Source organism: Triticum dicoccoides, chromosome 6B, assembly GCF_002162155.2.
Source record: "Triticum dicoccoides isolate Atlit2015 ecotype Zavitan chromosome 6B, WEW_v2.0, whole genome shotgun sequence".
Lineage (NCBI taxonomy): Eukaryota > Viridiplantae > Streptophyta > Magnoliopsida > Poales > Poaceae > Triticum > Triticum dicoccoides.
The window spans coordinates 366,793,233-366,801,286 of record NC_041391.1 but is presented as its reverse complement, the minus strand read 5'-3'; the positions used below and the strand labels follow the sequence as shown (position 1 = coordinate 366,801,286).

At 45.0% G+C, this 8,054-nt stretch overlaps 1 long non-coding RNA gene, 1 other non-coding gene and 3 pseudogenes across 5 annotated transcripts; all 5 read right to left on the bottom strand.

Annotated features, from left to right (window-relative positions):
• Window positions 1-3,982: 3,982 nt before the first annotated feature.
• LOC119324433 lies at window positions 3,983-8,048 on the bottom strand. 4 transcript variants are annotated; one of them, XR_005156932.1, is made up of 6 exons: window positions 7,838-8,048; window positions 7,608-7,690; window positions 5,764-6,411; window positions 5,207-5,331; window positions 4,530-4,610; window positions 3,983-4,232 (listed from the first exon to the last, which is right to left on the bottom strand). It is a non-coding gene; the product is annotated as an uncharacterized LOC119324433 (long non-coding RNA). The 4 variants fall into 4 exon arrangements; XR_005156931.1 differs by having other exon boundaries at window positions 3,983-4,221; XR_005156930.1 differs by having other exon boundaries at window positions 5,227-5,331.
• LOC119326948 lies at window positions 6,517-6,599 on the bottom strand. The gene has a single exon (XR_005158289.1). It is a non-coding gene; the product is annotated as a small nucleolar RNA SNORD24 (small nucleolar RNA).
• On the bottom strand, window positions 6,685-6,760 carry LOC119327028 (annotated as a pseudogene).
• Window positions 6,872-6,947, bottom strand: LOC119327029 (annotated as a pseudogene).
• LOC119327024 lies at window positions 7,228-7,303 on the bottom strand (annotated as a pseudogene).
• Window positions 8,049-8,054: the final 6 nt, after the last annotated feature.

The window sequence follows — 8,054 nt, the reverse complement described above, 5'->3', positions numbered from 1 at the left end:
CCAGTCTTCGCATGTGGTTGCGGTATTGTGGGTACAGTAAGTTTTCTTGAAGAAGCAGAATTCAACGAAGTCATGACGGTTCCTTCGCCCGACCAACTTAAAGTGGGAAAGGTTGGGCCTGCGCTACGACCGGGATGGACCAGGATAATTTTCTGAATGGCAGGTAGACCAGGATGGTCGACGTCCCACATGTCGGTGAATGAAAGTATTCTTTTCAATATCAAGGATGAGCAACAAGTATTCATTGTTTATTTTTATGAAAGCTATTGTCTCCACTGTTATGACGGAGGAGTGTGAAACACGGAAGCCCAGTGAACTTGGCATGTGCACAACTCCCTCCTTCCTCATGTACCATAGTGTTGATTATAAGGTTGGCTATAAGGTTACAACTTTTTCTCACTTTCTATCTATTTCCTCTCAGATGTTGTTACCTTCTTTTTTAGACACAGTTGTTTTTTTATACCTCTTTTTTTAGAATTAGTTTTTTTATACCTTGCAGCATGTGTACAGACGGGCTCTTGTAGAGCCCACTCCTTGACTTTGCCAATGCCTCTCTCTCCCCTCCACATAAGCGGGCTTATAGGCCAGTAGTGTACTACCTACTTGCTATGAATGTGGGCAGCTGGTATCTGAGGGGGGAGCACGCGTGGGATGGGGGAGGGGTTTTTGGTGGGCCAGCGCGGTCAGAGGCGGGCTTGGAAGCGGTCCGGACTCCCCCATGGCCCACCTCACATTATTACCATATTTCTTGGTGTCTGTGCGCGGCGGGCAGGCGATCTATTCTCCCTCCCTCGTCTCTCTCTTCTCAGCCGACGCCCGCCGAGCAATTAGATTTTGGCTATCGACGGTTTATTCAATTGCAGTCCCACATGTCGGTGAAAATGCAAGACAACGCGTGTCCCCTCTGGTGAGCGGGGTGCGAGCCGGAATATCGGGGGTGCGATGCGAACGTAGCAGGTGTGCTATAAGTGTGCCGCCTTTTCCGTTTGAACTTGCAAAGCATAAAATTTTCATGCGATAGATCGATAGAATCTAGAACAAAATGACGAGGACGGGGCTTTCCCGCATGTTAGGCGGGCTAGTTTGAGTGGTATGACGTGCTACAGTGCAAACAAAGCAAATTTCAAATTAACCGGATGAAATTGATTACATTTCGAAAACTTTTACTATAAACTGGACGAAATTCATTACATATTTCGCACAAACCATATTAAAACCTACTTTAAACCTAATCTAAACGATCGCCGGCTCCCAACCACCATATCCGGCCATGAGCCCCGAGACCTGACGCTCCGGCTATTCCCTTTGCCTTCTCCTTATCCACCTCAGCTTTGTCCAGCTCCGCCTCGATAAGCTCCTCCTACGGAGCACATGGTTATGAAGATTTCTGCCTCCACGTTGCCGTCAAGCGGCTAATCGGCCACCGATGTTTACACCACCAAACTTGGCGTCGACTGAGTGGAGAAGCAGTGGCCTTCCTGGAACCAGAGTGGCGGCGACCTACCATGTACTACTCTTCATCGCTGTCGGCTGCGCCCGCGCATGTGCGCCGGGTTTGGGGTCATGGCGGCGGAGGGCGGCCGAGGGGGGGGGAGCCAGCGATGTCCTTCGTCTGCTCCTGCGACAGTACGTCCAAGAGAGCTTTGGAGTGCGCCCGGAGTGGAGCCACCAATGTCCTTCGTCTCCTCCTGCGACTGTACGTCCAGGAGAGCTTTGGAGCGCCAGGAGGCCATGGTTGGAGTGGTGCCGATAGAAGGAAGCGACCGGAGGAGAATGACTGTGGGTCTTTGCCTATGGCTGGGAGCTGGGGATGAAGTTAATATAGCGGGCGAATGTTAATGAGCCACAGCAGACGGATGGACGGCTGGCGCCGTAGTAGGTTCATCGGCAGCCGCGTGTCATTAATGTGGGCGGTGGACAGACATATGGCCGTGGTGTCGTTAACATGGAGCAGTCGCTTGCACAGGGATGCTGCGCGGGTGGCGCTCTCTTGGTCATCGCGCTGCTGCAATACCAGCGCTAGTCAAAGGTCGCGTCGGGCGTGAATGCGGCATTGACGTTCTGGATCCGTGGTGACCGTTTCAGGCGGGAAGCGCGCGCTGGTGATGGAAGGGGTTTCCGTAGGCCAGGGTGGTTAGACACTGGCGTGGTGGTAAAATGTGAACTCATGGATGACGAGCCTTTGAAGCGTATGCGACACATATACACAACTAGGCGTCCATGTAAACGCTCTTGTCGCCAGCTAGCCTTCGACAACCACCATTAGGCACCACACAACCATGCATAACTTACGAATAATGGACGAATTGATCAAACACACACTTGTGTGCAGTGGCACTATGATCGGTCGCTCACGATACAGATATAGGTACCATAGTACCCTCCCTAGCTAGGTTGTTTTATAGATTGTCGTTGTGATGCGTGATATACATGAGCAAGGCGCCGAGTCACGTCATCGCGTCGTGTGCAGAGCCATGGCTATGTCAAGCAGCTCGGGGCCCAATCACAAAGTATGACGTTGGCATTGAGCCAAGTGAATACATGCTCGGTGTTCGCGGAGGCCGCCTGCAAACGTCTAAACAGTAATGTTAGGCACCTCCGGGGCGCATAGGTGACGGGCTTGCCGTTTGTCTTGTGCCATGAGTAGGACTTTGACTAAGAGTACGACGTGCATGCATTAGCATGGTTTAATAGCATGAGTGTGAGCGCGTACATGCTACTTGCGTCTATGGACAGTGTGCGCTAATGTGTGCATCACATATAATATTAAAAAATTGGTTTGTGCATTCAACGCAAAGTATTTCATTTTCATTTGGTTGACGAGTGTGCATTGCAGTGATGAGTCCGTGGTTTGATTCCTCACATACGCATAATTTTGGTTTATATTTCTTTCTCCACAGACAGGTAGGCCCGCATAGATAGATAGATACAGAACACGAGCTAATGAGGCACATGCGGACTGTTTGACTGGTCAAGCAGACAAATACGGAGCTATACGCTAAGCCTGTGACCGTATAATCACCATATCTCGTATACAATGATCAAAGTGAGCTATCAAGACAAGTTCGATGACCGCCAATGCATTTTACTCGGTAATAAATGACCAATATTGAAGGGAAATCCAAATTTCCTTCATCTTCTGTCCTTGAGCTCTTGACAAACCAATGCACTATATATGGTTGTCCGGCCACTCCGCCCCAGAGCTCTCACCAAGCATCATTCATGCCATCGTGCCACACACTAACCGGTAAAGAAGCGATGGCATCCTGCGGTGCCAAGTTCCTCGCTACCCACGACCGCACACAAAATGGTAGGGAAGCAATGGAATCCCGCTGTGCCGAGTTCATCGCCGCTCGCGACCTCACAACTACGTGGGCGGACTTTGAAGCTGCCAAGGCTCACTACAAGAAATATGTCAACTTGTGACCACCACTATTGGTCACTGAATGGTCATTATTTTCCATTTGTGACCTTTTTGTGACCAAAAACAGAAGGTCAAAAGCTGACCGTTCTAAACTGACATTAACGACCTTCTCTGTGAGAAGGTCATAGACGTTTACGACCAAAACAGAAGGTTGTTGAGCCCATGACCTTTTGTTTTGGTCACTGGCTGTCTGCCCAGGCCACGTCGGATCCGACATGGCAATCTGACGTGGCAAATTTGCGACCAATTGAGAAGGTCAAAAATTAGAATCGGCCCGGTCCAATTGGGTGTTTTACATGGGCCAGGCCCAACAATTCAGCCTTATATATATATATATATTTTTTCTGTTAATTTTTGCTAGCTACATGGGCCAAGCCCTACTATTCAGCCTTTTTATTTTCTAGGCCTAGGACATTTTGCATTCCGTTGCACAACATTCCAGTCCATTATTGTTTGGGCCATAGCCTTTTTAAACCTGAAATATTACTTGGTCCAGTAGAACATGTTTGGTGTTTCTCATTCACAGATTTCAATTTTACACATTTCAACAGAAAAATAAATAAATAATTCTCTATTAAATTATTAAATACAGAATCATTCGCTCAAATATTCACAACATCACATACATGTTTGCATGTCCAACAGCATATACACGGTGGCAAAGTAGCAACATCAACAACATCAAATATTCAAAACATGGTGGCAAACTAGCAACATCAACTAAAACTATGGTGCACATCTCGAGGCTTCCTTGATCTTCTGTCGTAGCACCAGCATCCTCAACAACATTAGATCTTCTGTACATAAACTATTAGTGAGATACATCAGGAGTTAAATTATTGCCAATAAAAAATATTGAGACAATTATAGGTACATGCCCAAATGCTTCAGTTCGTTAAACATTAAGCAAGGCATAGCAAAAATTCCAACAACTTGACAGCAACACGTTAACCTCTTGTTCATGTTAGGCAGCAACAATACTAACCTATAGGTACTATTCTATTCTACTACCACGACCATCCATTCAACTGACAGCATATAACAATACTAGTAAGCCCACACGGACTAACATCACAAGGCAGGAGAGAATAAAGGGAATCAAGACCTGATGATGATAGTGTGGACAATGATCTGATTGGAATTATCAAGCAGAGCAAAACAGCAGCATGACCATCAAGTCGCAGCCCTGAAGAAATAAAGAACAAATAGAGTCAGCTACTTATTTATTCAGAATTGAGAGTTGAACAATCATTAGAAAACTAAAGATACTGCTCAGCCAACTAAATAACACATGATTCAGTCGCACGGTATAATTCTGACTATAATATAACAAGAGAACTAAAGATACTACATACTTAGAACTCAACTAATAAGTGAGAATGATCAAATCTGATGCAAACAACTGATTTTATTTGTTGATGTTACAAAAGGAAGTGTATAAAATAAACTGCAGCAAACAAGCTTTGATTTGCTGCTCCAAATAGAGGACCATGGGATTGGGGTGCTGATCACATAAGTAAATAAACAGTACATCTCCAAAACCTTAAATATGGCATCAACTTCTCAGATCACAAAGGTAATATGTCTGAATTTGTAGCATCACACATGAGGTCTAAATTTATACCATGTTCCTTTAGTAGAAGAGCCGGTTCATGTCTAGCTTGTATTGTAGATAACTAGTACAGTTTTCACACAAAAAATAGGATTGCAGTATATATTCATAGCATGTAAGAATACTTGCATTAACAGACTAATCAACCATCAGCTAACACTTCACAGTACCAACTAACACTTCATAGTACCAAAAAAATGGGGTGGCGCTCGCCACTTCGGATGTGCAGCAGCCATGACGGCTTCTTCCTGTTCCACCTGCAACAGCGGCAACGGCAGCGGCAGCTTCTACAGATCTGATACACAAAACAAAACGCAGGCAAGAGGAATTAGAGGGAGGGGAGATGAAGAACATGGCAGACATTTATATGATGGCAGTACATAATGTGCAGCTTGGTTGACAAGCATGACTAACCACATTTCAGGATCCTTTCAATGGCATGCACCACACTAATTAACATAGGATACTGATTTCTACTCTTTGTAATTAGCTACTGCCAATCACGTCTACAACTTCCTAGCTCAGCTGTCGGAAGACCATACAATGTTGCATGTAGCCGACCGGCACACATTGATTCATAGCAAATCAGGTTGAACTTTCATAGAATGATTACACTAGCAACTAGTGAGCACTAAAGACTAATCTTAACCCACTGGTAGCAGTCTAACACTAGCAACCAGTGAGCACTGAAGAAACAGCAAGAAACAACACAATGAAATAGCTCAACCTGGTGGTGTGAGCGTAGTTCCATCCAACCTCCTTGGAGAGCTGGCCGAGGAGGCAGTACCTGTGCCCAGGCTGCAGCCTCAGAACCCTGCAAAACCACAAGCGACATCAACATCAAACACACACATGCGATGTACATTAAACATACAGAGCTCAAATGGAACTTGCCGCAGTGAAAGTAGACTTTACCAACTTGGTGTAGAGACAACTATGATGGCCCAAAACGACATGTACAAAGGGAAAACACGCTTAAAAATTTCCCATGATAGGTCATAACAAGGGACTGCAAAGGCCATAGCAAAGAGAAAAACGACGTCCACTAGAATTTCCAAATGCACACATTTGATAAATGAAACAGTTCGCCATGTAGAAAATTTCAAATGAGTGTCGCAGAACTGCATGCATAACAAATGTTCACCAACCAGATTGTACTATCAGAGTTACCAAACTACTTAAAATACGACAGAGGTTTCCCAAAACTGATGGCGCACGATAGCTTTAGTATTTGATAGGGGCCAGGATCTCCAGGTGAGATCCTAACTTCTTTCGGCTGCCTTCTCAGCCTTGACGCGGAGCTTCGCTAGTTGCTTTCTCATGTCGTAGGAGATCTTGTCCTTCTCCTTCCTCTTTTCCTCCAACTCCTGAATACCTGGCCATAGAGTGATGAGAAACGGTATGCACAAACATCAGCTCATAATGAAAAAAACTAGCAACAACGGATGTACTGTACTGATAACATTAGACTAGAACTAAGAGCCTTAGAGATTTTGGTGGTTAAGATCATCAAGTGGGATAAACCCATTAGGAGTAGCAAACATTTTGATAATATCACAGGCTCAAAGGAAAATAAACACCAACAAACTATTGAATGAATTAAAACCCAAAATAGAGCAAAATCTCTTAAAGAGAACAAAATGGCATGGTCTGTCAGAAGTAGCTGGTTGTGATAATCATGAAGTATCAGTGGGAATCCGAACAATTTTCTTCATCATGCAGAAGCATAAAAAAGACCCAATATAACACAAAGAGCAACAAGGTTGCGACCAACACAAGGAGTGCATGTACGACCAGTCATAAAGCGGTGAAAATGTAATACAGGAGATGCCATCATCCATCAGAAGTAGCTGGTTACACTAATCATGAAATATCAGTGAGAATCCGAACGATTTTCTTCATCACCCGAAATCATGCAGTTCAACCCAACAAAACACAATGAGCAATAAGTTTCATAACCAATGAAGGAATGCATGTATAGTCAGTCTAAAGTAGTAAAAATGTGCAGATGTACTTCAGGAGATGGCGTGACCCATCGATTTTCTTCATCACCCAGGTAATGCACATCTCATCAGCCAGCAGAACACAAAAAAGAGGATACAAAAAGTACGGCTAGGAGGTTTGCAAAAAATCAAAGGAAAGTATTTGCTCAATAATAAAGGAGTACATATGTAGTCCAAGAGATGGCATGATCCGTCAGAAGTAGCTGGTTGTAATAATCATGAAAAATCAGTGGGAATCCGAATGATTTTCTTCATCACCCAGATCAAGCACATCTCAGCCTGCAGATCATACATCAACTTGTCTGGAACCATGGTTAGTGAATACTTCATTCCATGTTCCACTGTGCTGTTAGTTTTAGCCGCTACTGATATACTATGGTCAGGACATTTGGCACTTAATTTGGTACATTCCTGATCCAAATGGTAAGCTGTAAGCATATGCCATATTGACAGATTTAAAATTGGAGCTGATCCCTTTATTCATAGTTGCAAGAATCCAAGCGGTATTTTTACTAACACGCAAGATCTAAAGTGTTGTCTCCATCCAGGAAAAAAGAAGCAGAATCACCTTGTTGGGCAGCAGGATCCGGTCGAGACCATCCGACATCTAATGCGGCGCCGAGGGCCTCCAGAAATACTTCTGCAATGCATCTACAAAAAAACCCACCAAGATAGAAGAGATAAGAGCACGAAATTTAGCAAGATATGTGCAAATTCATGGCTTAGATTTATCAAAGGAAGAACATTAAGGATAAAAGAAATTAAAAGAGCAGGGGAGATGGGAGGACCAGAGTTTACCATGGAGAGGGGCAAGGTGAGAGACGTGGCAAGGCAATGGGGACGTGAGATGGGGGAAGGCGAAGAAGCAACTACGACAACCCCTCCTCACGCTTGCCGATGATGTACACGCACACACAGGGGAGATAGACGGGAACAACCTCAGCCTTGGGGTCAGAAGGATACGGAGGAGGCCGTTGGCCGGGGGCGAGGTCGATGGCGGGGTGGTGCGGCCGCC